This window comes from Canis aureus, chromosome 4, assembly GCF_053574225.1.
Source record: "Canis aureus isolate CA01 chromosome 4, VMU_Caureus_v.1.0, whole genome shotgun sequence".
NCBI classification, from domain to species: domain Eukaryota; kingdom Metazoa; phylum Chordata; class Mammalia; order Carnivora; family Canidae; genus Canis; species Canis aureus.
The window spans coordinates 26,459,582-26,477,327 of NC_135614.1; the positions used below are offsets into that span (position 1 = coordinate 26,459,582).

Sequence of the window (17,746 nt, forward strand, 5' to 3'; positions counted from 1 at the left end):
GCTTTAAAGTCACACTGCCTGTCCAGTGATCTGTGAGCCTTGGTATGTGAATGGGATACTCATAGTAGTCACTTTAGAAAGTGCTTATGGAAAAAAAAAAAAAAGAAAGTGCTTATGATGACTGATGTTAAACACCAGTTACCTGGCAAAGACAACTGGACAGTTGTTGAAAGAGGCATGAGAGGAGAGTTAGGACAATGTATGTACAAGTGAATAAGAAAGAATTGGATTTGGAAAGATTTATCACTAGCAAAAGTGAAACAGTAAGTCTAATAGTGACCAGTACAGGACACTAGGTGGTGCCATTAGCCTAGACTGCTTATTTGCTATGTCATGAGGCTGAATAGCCTCAGGGTAGAAAGACTGATAGGCATTCAGAAATTAAGACGTTAGTCTGGAATTGCTGATTTATTAAAGGTGTGAATTATATTATTAAATATATTTTGAAGTAATATAGTAATACAGTTTTTCATATTTTGTCCTTCAGTGATCATTTTGAAAAATTTCCTTTTTTAAAAGTTTGTCTTTCAGATAAACTGTATTTTAAAAGTACACATCAGGGCAGCCCCAGTGGCGCAGCGGTTTGGCACCGCCTGCAGCCTGGGGCCTGATCCTGGAGACCCAGGATTGAGTCCCACATCGGGCTCCCTGCATGGAGCCTGCTTCTCCCTCTGCCTGTGTCTCTGCCTCTCTCTCTGTGTCTCTCATGAATAAATTAATAAAATCTTTAAAAAAAAAAAAAAAAAAAGAATCAAAGATGTCTTTAGAAACTGCCTGAGAATACTGCAAGGTTCCCATCAGGAATGTTGTACTTAGTGGAGAGACTGCTGAAATAAGACAGGCACTGAACTGACCATCTTTATTTAAAAAAAAAAAAAAAATAGAAGTACACATCAGGGCAGCCCTGATGGTGCAGTGGTTTGGCACCGCCTGCAGCCTGGGGTGTGATCCTGGAGACCTGGGATCGAGTCCCACATCGGGCTCCTTGTGTGGAGCCTGCCTCTCCCTCTGCCTGTGTCTCTGCCTTTCTCTGTGTGTCTATGAATAAATAAATAAAATCTTAAAGAAAAAAAAGTACACATCAATTTGTTTCCAATTTAAAAATAAAGATTATATATAAAAACCTATTTCTCTTTAGAACTCTTTTAAAACAAGATAACTGAAGTTTCCATATTGAAATGATGTGTAGTCAGAAAGAGCTTAGTCTTTTTTTTTTTTTTTTAAGATTTTATTTATTTATTCATGAGAGACAGAGAGAGAGGCAGAGACACACAGGCAGAGGGAGAAGCAGGCTCCATGCAGGGAGCCCGATGCGGGATTCAATCCTGGGACTCTAGGATTATGTCCTGGGCCGAAGGCAGGCGGCAAACCGCTGAGCCACCCAGGGATCCCCAGAACTTAGTGTTTTATTAAGCTGCATGCGCTTTATTTCAGGTCTGTGTGCAACTCCATTAAACTTTTTGAAATACTAAAAATAGTTCCTTGATTTCTGTTAATTTTTTTTAGGTTGCAGATTGAGAATAATTAAGTACATCATTTGATTTTTGCAGATGGTTTACGCCGTTAAGTTTTTATTGATAGGTACATTGAACAAGTGACAGAAATCCTCCAATTCAGACTGGCTTAAGCAAATGGAAATTTATTGGGTTACATAATTTAAAAGATCGTGGTATGGCCAATTTCAGGTGAAGCTTGATCTAGTGGCTCAAATAATGTTTTTGGACCTTCTTCAACTGTTCCTCTGTTTATCTTGGTATTGGCTCCTTTTCCAAGTAGGCTCTCATCTCCTGGAGGTAGGGTAGCTGCCAGCAGCTATCAGTTTACATCCTTTTCACTTTTTTGCATCTGTTCTAGTGGCTCCAAGAAAAGTTATGGTATTAGATCATATTAGGTCTGTTTAGCTTGGCTTGAGGTACATACCTACTTCTGTAGTTGGAGATAGAATTAGCAATGCTGGAAATATATGGATTAAGCAAGTTGGAGAGAAAAAAATCTCTTAACACAAGAGGAAAAAAAAGAGTGTTGGAGAAATGGTTCCCCAAAAAGCAAATTTGGAGTCTTGTTTTGGGAATAAAGAATAGTTGTGAAATGACAGTCATTTATGTAAGAAAGTTATCTTAAAACTGTTTTCACTTTTTAAATTTCATTCTTTAAAATTTGTCTTTACTTTGGTCCCATTCCTGCTATTTATTAGTTATGTGACTTTTCAGGCTCCATTTCATTATTGGCAAATTGTGGTTATAGTTATTTTGGTGATGAGATAAGATAATGTATCTGAAATACCTTTCCTAGTGCCTGGCATATATTAGATATTATAGAAATGTTAATTTACCTCTGAGTATGACTATAAGCCAGATACTTGGGTTTTATCAACAGTGCTGTTTTATATTTGTCTATAATCTGTCAATATTTCAAATGTAGTAGCTATTATGATAATTTTTAAAAATTACTAATTTATTTTTTTTTAAGATTTATTTATTTACTTATGATATTGAGAGAGAGAGAGGGGGCAGAGACACAGGCAGAGGGAGAAGCAGACTCCATGCCAGGAACCCGACGTAGGACTTCGTCCCGGGACTCCAGGACTGTGCCCTGAGCCAAAGGCAGGCGCTAAACCGCTGAGCCACCCAGGGATCCCCCTTAAAAATTACTAATTTTATAGATTACTATTATCACAGCTTCATATGACAGTTGAAAGATACTGTCCTATTCATGCCTTATTTAAATTTTTATACTTGTACTGAATGTGTAGATTTCATTCATACAGTATTTTGTAATTAATCTATTTTGGGAAATATAAATTTCTTTAACGACAGCAATAAATATCGTAAAATTATGATAAATGGTTTTATTGTTTAGACAAATAATATAAACGGCTTCGTGTGTTTGAGGAATAGAAGGAAGTTGGCAGTAAGAGAAAGATGAATGATTAAATATTGTTTGAACTTGTTTTTTAATTAAAGTGCTTAATTGCTGTGTATAATATTCAGAAGTGTGATTTTAAATGTAACATTAATTTTTCAATTATCATTTATCTTTATTAGAAAATATTACTTATATTTATCATAATTTTTTTCACCAACTATAAGGCTTTTATAATCCATTTATGTTAACTGGTGTGTACTCTCAAGAATAGAACCCTTATAATGGTTTTTAAACTATTTGAACATTAGATATTTGGTAACCCACATTTCCAATAACTAGCAATATACATGAAACTCTTGATAATGATGGAATAGAACTATTAATTTTCCTTATAAAATAACATAGTGATACATCATTATTTGACTTATTGCATATTTGAATGTGGTTAGCTACAAGTTATGTTACACTGGTATCTTTTATTCATAGTTGACAAATATAAACGTGGAATGTAAAAAAGTTTTTTTTTTTTATCAGATTTCAATATATAAAATATTATACACAAAATAAAGCCATATCAGACCAAAGGATGTTGTAAACAGCTGTGGCCCTGTCATTTTATTATTGGTTATTGTGTTTCTTATTCTGTACTATGTTTGCTTGTGTTTTAATTGCAATTTATTTTTAAGAATATTGTATTTGTGTGAAAGCAGTAGGGATACACAGTGCTAATAAGGAGAAGAGGTATCAATCTGATGGTTATTAAAAGTAGAGAATTTTTAAAAAAAATCACAAATGATGAAAAATTGGTTTATGCAACAACAGGAATTATTTTGAAGACAAAGCCAATGTGTAAAGTAGTTGCCATTGCTGCAGAAGTATTGCTTAATGTTATATCTATTGGTATTTACCATATGAGAAATTAAAAAAGGGGCACCTGCCTGGATCTGTTGTAGTGACTCGTGATCTTAGAGTTGCACATTCCAAACCCATGTTGGGTATAGTTACAGAGTTTAGTTTAAAAAAATTATTTTAATTAAAAGTTTTATTTTTTTAATTAAAAGTTTTAATGGAGACATTTGAAAATATTAATACATTTAAAGGTAATTGTCATAAACCCATTATTAACATGAGTAGCATAAGTAAAATAGGTTTGTGAAAAATACCTGTATTTTCCAAAACCAAAAATATTGTAAAAAGACTGGTATTTTTTTATTTTTTCCAAATCTCTTTACTGTTAATGTAATAGAAGGCAGGTGGAGTCTCATCTGCTTCTGCATTCAATCTGTTGCAATATACTGATTGAAATATAGGATGTAGGGCAGCCCTGGTGGCGCAGCAGTTTAGTGCCGCCTGCAGCCGGGGGTGTGATCCTGGAGACCCGGGATTGAGTCCTGCGTGGGGCTCCCTGCATGGAGCCTGCTTCTCCCTCTGCCTGTGTCTCTGCCTCTCTCTCTCTCTCTCTGTGTCTCTTTGAATAAATAAATAAAATCTTTGGAAAAAAAATATACGATGTAAATATGCATGTTGAAATATTGATATTGATTAAAATATATGAATGAAATATTACCTCACACAGATACTTAGAGTATAGCAGGTATAGCTAGTAAGAGGACAGTAGAAGTTTGGAGAACAAATTTAATCTCTGAAAACTCGCTTATTAATACTCTAGATATGTTACCTTAAATGTTTTTCAAAACAGAACAAGACAAAAATACACCAGCATCCATTCCATTAGGCACTAGAATGATGTTTTGTTATGTACCCTCTGGAAAACTTCACTGGACAGTTAGTTGTACAAAAATAACATTGAAAAAGGACAGAGTTTTAATCTGTGAATACCCTGTAAGAATTTTAGAGATCCATGTGATTCTTGGATCAGGCTTTGAGAACTGCTGGTCTATGCAATTGAAAGTAATCAGTAACAAATATTGATAGAAATTCTTTTGAATTTACAGCAGAGTCTGAGTATCATTGTCTGTGCGTCATGAATTATAATTATAGAGTCTGTTGACTCTATGTTAAAAATTCGAGTGTTTGAGAGTTCTAAAGTCTAAAGCAGCATATAGATGCTGATGATCAAATTTGCCACAGCCAGAGATAGTTCTTTGGGGTTAAGGTCCTTCAAATCCATGTGAGAACCAAGTAAGTGGCAGGGCAGCAATTTTGGATAGCATCACTGCTAAAATTTTCTTATGACACTTGTGCAGAGATCATCAAGAAGAGAGAAATTATCTCTCATAACCAATTTTTAGCCTAATCAAAGCTGTAATATTTTGGAGAAAGAAGCCTGGTAGAATGTGTGTGCCATCAAGTTAGGGGTAGAGGATAACTCTGTAATCTTCTGTCTAACAGAACTATATATAGGGACTGGTTATGTTAGATTAAGGAACTAATGTGACTTAGCCTACTTATAAATAGGGATTCTTTCTATATTTAGAAGTTTTCTTAGTATACCATATATTCACCCTGATATCAAGTTGTGGGCTTTTTGGATACTTCCACATGGACAATTGTTAATGTGAAGCATGGAGACAGTATCTTGTAGTAATTATCATTTCTTATGTTGGAAATTTTAGGTCTAATTCTACTGATCATGTACTTTAGCCATTTACATTTTCCTTTTCTTTTTTTTTTTTTTAAAGATTTTATTTATTCATGAGAGACAACAAAAATATGGAATGCTTCACGAATTTGCATGTCATCCTTGTGCAGGGGCCATGCTTATCTTCTCTGTATCATTCCAGTTTTAGTATATGTGCTGCCAAAGTGAGCAGTAGCCATTTAAATTTTCCTGCTCAGAAACTAAAAGCATTTGTTTTACACCTTAATTCAGGTTTATTTTAAGGCAGTTTTGTTTTAAATATATCATTTGTTTATCTAATAATTGTGGTTATTTGATATGACAAAACCACTTGGTATTGTCATATTTAACTTCATCTTCTCTTTGTTAAGTCCTGCAAACAAATACTTATTTCTTCTGAGTAGAAACCAACCAACACTGCAAATCCATTGATACTACATTATTTGGAGAGATTTAACATGTAGGGAAAGCTTAATTATTCATACTATACTCATGTTATGATGTGTAAATGATTTGTTTACTGTCTTTAATGTGACTCAGTCAAAATCTGTGTAGGTAATTTGCATAAAGGGGAAGTATTGCTAATATCTTTTGCATTACTGAATGTTACATATAAAATTAATTTTCCTTATAAGGGATGTGATCTATTTTTCATTCTTTATTTCTGTTTCTTCAGTTTCTATGAAAATATAGATTTATCTTTTTTTTTTTTTTTTAAAGATTTTATTTATTTATTCATGATAGTCACAGAGAGAGAGGCAGAGACACAGGCAGAGGGAGAAGCAGGCTCCATGCACTGGGAGCCCGATGTGGGATTCGATCCCGGGTCTCCAGGATCGCGCCCTGGGCCAAAGGCAGGTGCCAAACCGCTGCGCCACCCAGGGATCCCAGATTTATCTTTTTAATATAAGAGGAGTAGAACAAATGATGGGAAACATTACTAGTTACTGGCACGATCTGAAAGTGTTTGCTTATCAACTCTACATCTCAAGCATTTTCATAATTCTCTAATAGTAAACAACAATAAATAGATTAGGTAAGAGGAAAGGTGATGATCCTGACATTGAAATTTTGAGTATAACTCTTACCTCTTGGAAGAGTACTCTTATTCATGTTTCAATGACACTGGTCTTTATCTTGTTATTTCAATAGGTACTCATTCCTACCTTGAGACTTTTGCATATATTGTCTATTCTTTTTGGAATGCTTTTCCTTATTGGTTCTTTTGGACTTCTTTTAGTTAGTTCAAATGACACTTCTCATAGAATTTAAATATGAAATGACTTTGTTTTCTTGTTTATTATCCGACTCCTCTAAGTACAATGTAGAAGCTCCTTAATGGCAGGAGCTTTGTCCTATTGACTTCTATATCCAGCTCCTAAGAAGCAGTTGGCACACAGTAGGAACTTAAATGTTATCATATGAAGGAGGATTGTATTTAAATGCAATGTATCATGAAACCATTAAAAATATGCCTTATTTTCTAATTCTGATTATAATTTAAAAGATAATATTATAAATGCTTAGTTTTATAACCCTCAAATAGTGATATCTTACTACTTATCGTGATGGATGAATTATAATACATTCTGTGTTTAATTCCAGTTTAGTTTGGTGGAAGTTTACTACTTGGTTTGCTGTTAGATCATTTTGGCAGTATTCCTATTTAATTATTTCATTTACAGTCTTAGCAATTGATAAATAAATTGAGGTCCTGTGCTTGGAGTGGGACTTCTACCTACATCCAGATTCAGTATGTCCGTGATTTATAGTAACACCTCTTGTGAGGTCTTTATAGTGCACATACTTGGCTACATATGTTTGGGCTTTTGCCTTAAGAAAGTTCAGTGGTATAATCAGAAGAAGTAGAAAAGAGTAGAAGTAGAAAGTACAAAAGAGGAGAGGATTTTTAGAATGGATAAAACATGTTCCTAAGTAGACATAGAGCATATGGACATAGAGTTGTGCAGCTCAGATCCTCCCTCAAGGAGGAATTGCAGCCTGGCTGTGGGGAGAAAAGAATTCAGAAAGGTTTCATCTGTCAGCTCCTTCATAGTTTGCCTCTCTTGCTGGAAGCCTCCCTTGCCTAAGTAAACCCCAGCCTTCCCAGGGCAGCTCCCATCCTGCAACTGATCAAAATGGAGGTATAAGGTCCCAGCTATTTTGTTCACACCTGAGATAACTAATACATTTCTAGAGATCCCTGCCAGGTTGCCTGAGGTTTTGTGAGGTTTGTACTATAATCTGACTTCTGTTTTACAGTCCTGCTTCCCCCCCTTCTTTTTATAGGGGCTGATCCCTAATAAACATCTTGCACCCAAAACTACTGCAGTGTCTGCTTTTAGAGAATCCAGATTGTAATAGGGAGGTTTTTATAAATCTTTTGTAAAATTTTATATAATTTTTTTCCCTTGTGAATGTGCATTATTCTGAAAAGGTCTGTAGCTTTCACAATAATTCTTAAGGATAGATTGAAAATGACAGGTCTTTCTCACCAAAGACTTAAGAAGGAAAGGCTTTTGATTTTTTTGGATTTAGGGTCAAACATTGTAAACCTTTGCTTTTGGTCAGCATTCAAGCCAAAGCTCTGTTGATATGGGAGCATTCTCCAATGACACAGCAATTAACTTCCTGGCAAAGGCCTCTGGCGCTGGTTATAATATGCTGCTGTGATGACTCTTGGAAGCTTGGAGAAGTGATGGCCTGTATGAAATGAAGTAAAGATGTCAGGGCTGTCTGGCAGATAGTAGAGCAAGGAATCAAAAGGCTCAGAGAAATGAGCATGCTAGAATGGATCTACTGTATTAAGACCAGAAAGACATTTTGTTTGTCAGTAATGCAATAATGCAATAAGGAAATGTAGAGTGAAGGGAGCCACCAGCATCATAGAGAGAAGCCTCAAGAGTGGCGGTTTATTTTAGAGGGAAGCTGATAGTGGAAGATGCCTTTAGAAAACTGGAGTCTAATAGCAAAGGGGATGAATGGATCCTGGAGTAGTAAAGGCTAGGGAGCAGCTCTTAACTGTCAAGTGAGGATGATGCAGTAGTTATCTGTTCTTGCTGTACAGATTGCTATGAATTTAGCAGCTTAACAGCAATTATAATCTCAAGAGTTGTGTCAGAAGTTAGTACCATGTGCTTTAACTCTGCTGGTTCTCTGCTTGAGGTTTCATAGGCTGAAATCAAAATGTTGGCAGGATTACATTCCTCTCTGAGGGTTCTAAAGATGAATGCTTCCACACTCATTCAAATTGTTGGCCAAATTCAGTTATTTGGAATTGTAGGACTGAGGCCCCATTTGTTTGCTTGCTTGCAACTCATGGGTCTTTTATCTCTTTAATCTCTGCTGTATCTGTAGTTAACGTGTGTGTTTCTAAATTGATGTTTTACCTTTACTTCCTATTTGATTGATTTTTGTTCTTTCTTTCCTTTACAGTCTTTGAGTTAAATCTGTTGTTCTTCTAAAATCTTAATATGAACACTTAGCTTACACGTTTACAGCTTTAGGTTCTCTTTTCTGAGATTTGCAATGAAAGCTATACATTTTTCTCAAAACACCTGTTTTATATCATCCAGATTTTGCAAGAGTGTTTTATCATTCATTTCTAAGTATTTTAAATTTCTCTTAAGATTTCTTTTTGGCCTGTTGATTATTTGGGAATTGTTTGAAAATTTGAAGTAAGGACTTTTAAAAGGATGTCTTTTTAAAATTGCACATCATTGTAGTTAGAGAACAGGTTCCATGTGATAATCTGCTTTTAAAAATTCTGGAAATTTGTCTTATATCCCATTACATTGATTATTTTTGAAATGTTCTGTGTGTTCTTGATAAGAATAGGCACTCTCTAATTGTTAGATGAGGAATTCCATATATTTAATTAGGTCATTATATATGATCCTCTCATGATCTGGCTTTTTTTTTTTTTTAATTTTTATTTATTTATGATAGTCACACAGAGAGAGAGAGGCAGAGAGAGAAGCAGGCTCCATGCACTGGGAGCCCGACGTGGGATTCGATCCCGGGTCTCCAGGATTGCGCCCTGGGCCAAAGGCAGGCGCCAAACCGCTGCGCCACCCAGGGATCCCTGATCTGGCTTTTAAATTGTTATTTCTTGCATACAATTTTTGTTTATATCCTTGACTGGTCAATAATAAAAAGATGTGTGTAGAAACCTACTGGGATGCTAGATTTGTCAATTTCTTTTTAAGATTTTTAAATTTTTGCTTAATATATTTGAGACTTTTATTAAGTGCATATACTTTTAGAATTACTATGTCTCCCTAGTATACTGAACTTTTTAAAAAAATCGTTATGTAATATTCCTTTCTTTTTTTTTTTTAAAGATTTTATTTATTTATTCATGACAGACACAGGGAGAGAGAGAGTGAGAGGCAGAGACACAGGCAGAGAGAGAAGCAGGCTCCATACAGTGAACCCGACATGGGACTTGATCCCAGGTCTCCAGGATCACGCCCTGGGCTCAAGGCGGCGCTAAACCACTGAGCCACCAGGGCTGCCCTATTCCTTTCTATTTTAATTGGTAGTAATTACAGTTCAACTTCTTTCTTTTCTTTAACATTCGACCAGTATGTCCTTTTATCTTCTTTCACTTTAGAACATTAGGTGTCGGGGATCCCTGGGTGGCCCAGTGGTTTAGTGCCTGCCTTCTGCCCAGGGCATGATCCTGGAGTCCCGGGATTGAGTCCCACATCAGGCTCCCTGCATGGAGCCTGCTTCTCCCTCTACCTATGTCTCTGTGCCCACCCCCCATGTCTCTCATGAATAAATAAACAAAATCTTAAAAAAAAAAAAAACTTTCTACAAGGTTATAATTTGGATTTTTCTCTGATAATTTTATTTTTGTTGTATAATAGAATGTATTATTTATTTAAAGACTTCTTTTTTTTAAATTATTTATTTATTTATGATAGTCACACACAGAGAGAGAGAGGCAGAGACACAGGCAGAGGGAGAAGCAGGCTCCATGCACTGGGAGCCCGACGCGGGATTCGATCCCAGGTCTCCAGGATCGCGCCCTGGGCCAAAGGCAGGCGCCAAACCGCTGCGCCACCCAGGGATCCCTATTTAAAAACTTCTGAATTTGGTTTTTACTCTTAATTATTTGATCCATCCTATAGTTTATTTTCATACACAGTATGGGGTATGGATCCTATTTTATTTTATTATAAAGATTTTATTTTTTATTTTTTTATTATTTTTTTTAAAGATTTTATTTATTTTTTCATGAGAGAAAGAGAGAGAGAAAGAGAGAGGCAGAGACACAGGGAGAGGGAGAAGCAGGCTCCATGCAAGGAGCCCGATACGGGACTCGATCTGGCGTCTCCAGGATCAGGCCCTGGGCTGAAGGCAGCGCTAAACCACTGAGCCACTGGGGCTGCCCTTAAAGATTTTATTTTTAAGTAATTTCTACATCCAATGTGGGGCTTGAACTTCCACCTAGAGATGAAAAGTTGCATGTTCTACCAACTGAGGCAGCCAGAAGACCCCTGTTTTATTTTTTATAGTAGGTTATTTGGTTGTTCCAGACTGTTTATTGACTACTCCATCTCTTTCTCATTATTTTGAGATACCACTTTAATTATATGTTACTGTCATATCTCAATTTACATGTTTATTATTGCTTGTTTTGGATTTTTTCTCATGTTCCATGGATATGGTTTATTATTGTGTGACAGTTTAATTATTGAAACATCATGAACGTTTTGTTTTCAATTGGGCTATTGTCCCGTATTTCATTATTTTTTTTAGAGCTTCCTAGTTTTTTATTTTATTTTTTTTTTATTTATTTGTGATAGTCACAGAGAGAGAGAGAATGAGGCAGAGACACAGGCAGAGGGAGAAGCAGGCTCCATGCACCGGGAGCCCGACGTGGGATTCGATCCCGGGTCTCCAGGATCGCGCCCTGGGCCAAAGGCAGGCGCCAAACCGCTGCGCCACCCAGGGATCCCCAGAGCTTCCTAGTTTATTGTTACTTATTTTTCAGCATTTTATCATGTATACCACTCATCCCACAAAAACAAACAAAACCTATTTCTATTCTTCTTGATAGGATTATTATATTAAAATTAGAAATTAAGTGAAAGTAAATTGATGTATTAATACCGAGTCTTCCTAAAGAAGAGCATGATTTGTACTTTTATTACTTCAAATCTTCTGTTAATGCCTTCAGGAGTGTTTTAAGTATATTTTCTTATAGGTATTATATATTTTTAAAGTTTTGTGAATCAAGATCTTTTAAAAGTGATTTTGGTTTATATAAATGCAATTTCCTGACTCTATGCATTATTTTTCTTACTCATGTACTTTACCACCTTTTACTGTTTGTAAAATTTCTGTTAAATTTTTCTGAAAAAATTTTAAGCTCTGCAATAATAACAGTTTTAAGTAGTAATAGATTTATTTCCTGATTCTTAATATTTATTCCTCTAGTTTCCTTCATTTTGTTTAATGGCATTGGCTGGTATTCTAGTGTGATGCTAAATGGTAGTGGTGATAATGGAGTTTCTTGTCTTAGTTCTCACTTGGCAAATCAGTAGTAGAATTGTGCCTTTCATAGTACTCCCCTCATCTTCAAAAAGTGTATCTTGTGGGCTCTTTTTAGTGAGTTTCTATCACTGGACTCTCACAGTGTACACTTATGGTTGTCCCATACCATCATTGATTATCCCATCTTTTCCTCATTAATTTGTAATACTTCCTGATATGTCCCAAATATTACTGAAAATAAAGTGCAATTTTCATTTTCCTTGATTTTTCATGATTTTCAGTAGGAAGAAAGTGTCCCATGAACATTAAATGTTCTTGTCAGAAATTTCAAACTGAAAATTGGAAGCATCCTGATTTGAACTACAACTCCTTTTTTTTTTTTTCCTTTGTGTAGAACTGAAATATTTTGAGTTGCTCAGATTTGAGTGATCTTACTATTATTGCTTAGGGTCTTGGCTATTGTAAAACCAACTTACCTAAAGCAGTTTTTTTTTTGGGGGGGGGTGCTAAGCTATTTTAAGTCTCAGTAGTTAATTTCATTTTTATTTTTTGTCAAAATTGTGTTTGTATTTTCAAGACAATGCTCTATTATTTTCTAGCTTTCAGTGTTGCTGTGGTGAGATCTGATGCCCTTCTGATTCTTTATCCTTTGTTTGAAACATTTGTTTTATTCTACAAAAGCCAAAGCCTTTTAGGCTCTTTGTCCTGATAATGTCTTTGTAGGGGTCTCTTTTCATCCATTTTGCTGGACACATTGGTGATGGATTCTTTTGACATGGATCATGTCCATTAGTTCTGAGAAATTTTCTTGAATCACTTGATTTCTTCCTATTTTCTTCTCTCTCTCACTCTTTGTTTTTTGAACTTCAGTTATTTGGTCATTGGACATCTTGGATTGGTTCTCTAAATTACTTTTCTAATTTTACTTTGGTTTTTGAGAAATACACTGTCATTTTTATTTCAATGGTTTAATAATGTTTTGTTTTGTTGTGCCTTTTAGTAGCATCTGTTCTTGTCTCATCTCATGGATGCAATATTTCTTGTCATCTCTCTGAGGGTATTAGTAATAAGATAAAATTTTTCTCAAGCTTCTTTCCCATTGTATATCTCTCTTTCCTCCATGTTGTCATTTTTAATTTTTGTTTATTTTGGCCTTCATCTTTCACAGTAGAGATTTTAAATATCTGGTGATATTTGTCTCTTTGCTTATTTTTAAGAGTGGCAAATTGAGGGCTGCCCAGGTGGCTCAGCGGTTCAGCGCTGCCTTCAGCCCAGGGTGTGATCCTGGAGCCCCAGGATTGAGTTCCACGTCGGGCTCCCTGCATGGAGCCTGTTTCTCCCTCTGCCTGTCTTTGCCTCTCTCTGTCTCTGTGTCTGTCACGAAAAAATAAATAAGTAAATAATAAAAAAAAAAAAAAAAAGAGAGAGAAATTGAAAGACAGTAAATGTACTGTGGGTGTGTAGGAGTTGCAAACTCCTGGGCTTGAAATGATCTGACTGGGCTGTTTTGTAGCAGAATTCCATGTTGATACCAGTAGGTGGTTTCTTAAACTAGTTTGGTTATAGAAAGGTTCCTTTCATAACTGCCACTGGAATCAAAAAAGAAAAATATTAGAAGATTCCAAAGATTTGTGTGTCAGCTTTCAGTTTATTCTCATATTTTCAGTATATTTTTTGCCTTCTTTTTATCCTCTCCAGAAAATGGACCTCCAATCTTTTGCCTGGATATGAAAGAGGGTATTTGCTTTGATGTGCTGAGTAGAGAATGGATTCTGGAAGTCTATTTCCATCTTAGAGTGTTATGTCCTGCCTTCACTCCCATTCCCAGAGATTCTTAATGCCAATCAGTGCCTTTTTAGGGGTATGACAGCATAAATTTGATTGCTGCCCAATTTTCTTCTACCTTTCTCCATTTCTGTTTATCATTCAGCTTTCTTGGGTGTGTTGAGTTAATCATTGTTCTTCACTCTGCTTTACAGTATCCAGATTTTTGCCACCATTGTTTCCATTTTGTCTTTGAGAATAGTTTTAGTGGGGTTCAGGAAGAATCAGAAGTTTGTGTATGTATTTAATATCTTGGTTTTTACTTAAAGTGTGACATATTTTAAATTATTGCTTTTATCTTATTTTGTCTTTCTTAATTTAGATAGAAAATTATTGCATTACATAATAGTTTTCTAGTAAGTTATTCAGTTGATCAAAATTGAAATATTAATGGTTACAAACAGAGTTGGCCACATTGGCATATGTAATATTCATTCGAAACATGTAAAGGAAATAATGACTCTTGTGTATTACTATATGCAATGTATGAAAATAACATTGATTTGATTCTTCATTTTTGATACAGTTAATTTGATACTTTAGCTTTTATCACTTACCATATATACCAATGTGCTTTTTTTTTTTTTCTTTTTAACCAATGTGCTTTAATGGAAGCTGGGTTCTTCTTTACCTTCAGGGGCTGAATTTGAATTAATCTAAACCAATCATGGTAATTTAATTCCCTTTGTTAGTGATTGATTTAGTAAAAAGTGGCCAGCAACACTTTAAGTTTAATGAAAAAGTTTTCCTTACTATTTTTTTTTTTTTTGTTCTTAGATACAAAGAAGGGGCAGTCTTTCTTAACTTTGGATATTAGATAAAGTGATACTTGCAACAATTATAGCTAGTTTTGAACCATTAGGGGACAAAGGTCATCACATTAAGGGTGGCACAGGGAAAACATGGATAAAACCTACGCCTCTACTGATGTGTTGTAAATTAATCCCAGAACTATCGTAGCCCTGGATGTTTTGTTATATGTGGTAATAATTCTTCTGATTGTCTTTAAAAAAAAAAAAAAAATCAAAGTAAAATGTTACTTGTATCTAGCTAAAAAAATTCCTAACTAAATAAATGTTTTCAAGTTCAAATTACATAAATATTAGCTCAAAACTGCAGTTTTCTGAAAAGTTAGTAATTATTGTTTTTTATTAAAATGAGCCGAATTACATATTTATATCATGTTCTTTGATTACTGTTGTCTTTGTCCATAACTTTTGTGGATCTGACATCTTAGCTGTTTGGTAAAACTTGTAATTTTAATCTTTTGTTTTGGTATGATTCAGGTTGACCTGACATTTTAATAAGTCTGGCTCTTAGGACTGATTAAAGAAACATCGTATTTGTTAAAATATGTACATTTTCTTCATGAAATTGGTTTTTCTTTTTATCTGTGATGCGTCTTGTCAAAACTTTGAAGCATATGTTTTTGATACTGGCATTACATTTTTTAATTAATATTTTAGATGCAAAAGGTGACAGTTTAAAAGATTGTTTTGTTAGTGGCTTATCCTTAAAAGCAAGTGGCATTTGGTTTTATTTTACAATAGAATTTAATCTTATATGTTTTTTGTTAAAGTAATGTTAACCAAAAAATCTCTTATTGAACTATTTGTGGTGAGCTTTTTAAGGATGTTTAAGATTTCACATGGAGTTTAACTGATCACAGATGAAGTTGTAAATTAATACCTCATGAGTGTATTTGACTTCAGGGCATTGTTTGTGAATCAAAACTGCTTTGTTCCTGTAAACTGTGAAAGAGGTTTAAGCATATGGATTAAAATTGCATGGTGATTCCAATGTACTTATGAAAAGACACTCTAGTTGGATCATTTAAAATGTACTAAAATATTATCAGTGGCTATAAATTGCAATAATTCCCTTAAGCTTTTAAGGATTGCAAGATTTAGTTTTATTCCTTTATTGGATTTAACCACGTTAATAAGAAATTGTTTTGTTGCTTTTAAAACTGTACATAGCAATAAGAGTAATCATTGATGTATGATGATAATAAACTAAAGTTTCCCAGATAACATATATTTTTATGTGTTCACGACTATCAAATATATACATGATATTTTTTTCTTGTTTTCACTTAAGTCATTCTCTTAACAGACCCTATAGAGTGACTGATTGTTCATTGATATCTTCTATATGTTTATTAAATAAGTGTTTAGTGTCAAGTCAAACTTTTGTTGTTGTTATTTTTATTTTACAATGTATGAAAGTCACCTCATGTAGAATGTACTCTCTGGCCATGACAAACTGAGGTTTCTATTGACAAAATACCAGAAAAATAGAGAAATCTCGTTCCAGAAGACAGTGGTAAACTAGAGAAAGCAGAAGCAAACTTTAATTAATTTCTTAAGTCAGTGAGACAGGTGCTAGTTAGTGTTAGGTCATGCTTAAAGAAAGGTTTTTGGGAAGCATTTTGAGTGTCATCGTTTTAGACCCCTTCACATTCTTTGAAAACTTTGGTAACTGTTTTCTTCTATCTTCTTAGTTCTCATGTGGATGGTATTTCCAGCACCAGTTATCACACTTCCTTAAATTCCTCTATTATAACTGCCTTTATCTCCATTCCACTTGAGCAACCCACTTTCCACATTCTGAACGTAGTCCATGCCCTGACTGTTTAAAAAAAATTTTTTGTACCAGCTTTCTGTTTAGCTCCTTTGTGTTTTTCCTTTGTATTCTCTTTATTTAGCCTGAATGGCATGGTTGGTTGTTTCAACTACATTTTGTCATTGCCTTCAGTTCTCTCTCCCTTTTGACCTTGCCAGTTTCTAAACGTGGGTCAGTTTAATTGCATACCTTGCTTCTTGTCTTCTTATCACAATTAAGGATTTTTTCAGTCATACTAGACGTTTCAGTCATCTTTGGTTCTTCTCCTTAAACCTTCACAAGCAGATTGTTTGCCAGGTATTATTTATCATCTGAATGTCTCTCAGATCTCACCCTTCTTTGCTACTCATGTTTATTGCTCCTATCATGATCTCTTGCATTGAGTCCTATAGCCCGTTCTCTGGCCGCATTTTTCCAGTGCCTTTCCTATCCCATCAACACATGAGGGATTGGGTTCCCATCCAGCCACCTCTACCCCTTCTTTTTTTTTTTTTTTTTAAATATTATTTATTTATTTATTTATGATAGTCACACACACAGAGAGAGAGAGAGAGAGAGAGAGAGAGAGGCAGAGGGAGAAGCAGGCTCCATGCACCGGGAGCCTGACGTGGGATTCGATCCTGGGTCTCCAGGATCGCGCCCTGGGCCAAAGGCAGGCGCCAAACCGCTGCGCCACCCAGGGATCCCACCTCTACCCCTTCTTAATTAAGAGAAGCTCCTTTCAATAGTAATTCCCAATTGAGGCACCAAATACTGAGTCTCTGTGTAGTACATGTTTAGTTTTTAAAGCACCCTAAATGATTCTCTTCCTTTTTTCTTGAGGTTTTGCAGGACTTCCTCATTTGTACCTTCTCTAGTGCTACAGGAGTCTTTCTTCTGAAACATAGATTTACTCACTTGACAAATGTATAGCAGCTTTTTGCTAAGTACTGGATTAGTTGCTAGAGTAAATGAGATGAATGCTAAGGTGTTTGTCTTTAAGAAAAACATGAATATCAAAGTACATCTGTCGTTTACTAGAACTTCTGTTAAGTGTTAGGCACTTCCTGGATTCATTCTTATAAAAGTCCTCCAGCGTAGATATTATTAGTCATTGTACAGATGAGTGAACTGTATCACAGAGAATTCTGAGCAATCACACAGCTAGTGATTCTATAAACAAGTGGTAAGTGTTATGATAATTACTTGAAAAGGGACCTCTGAGAGCATAGAGGAGAGATATCTAGTTTAGGATTGGAAGATGAACAATTAAAGTAGGCTTCATTGAGACGATGATGCCTTAAGTGGTGTCTTTAAGACAAGTGTGATGCTAGTTAGAAAAAATGATACACAGAGAAGTGCCTG

General features: G+C 35.1%; 1 protein-coding gene and 1 non-coding gene across 13 annotated transcripts in view; one reads left to right on the forward strand and one right to left on the reverse strand.

The window, feature by feature from the left end:
• ADK (adenosine kinase) overlaps positions 1-17,746 on the forward strand; it is a 505,936-nt gene that overhangs the window by 118,017 nt on the left and 370,173 nt on the right. The window lies entirely within an intron of this gene.
• Positions 5,533-5,639, reverse strand: LOC144313129 (U6 spliceosomal RNA). The gene has a single exon (XR_013378852.1). It is a non-coding gene; the product is annotated as a U6 spliceosomal RNA (small nuclear RNA).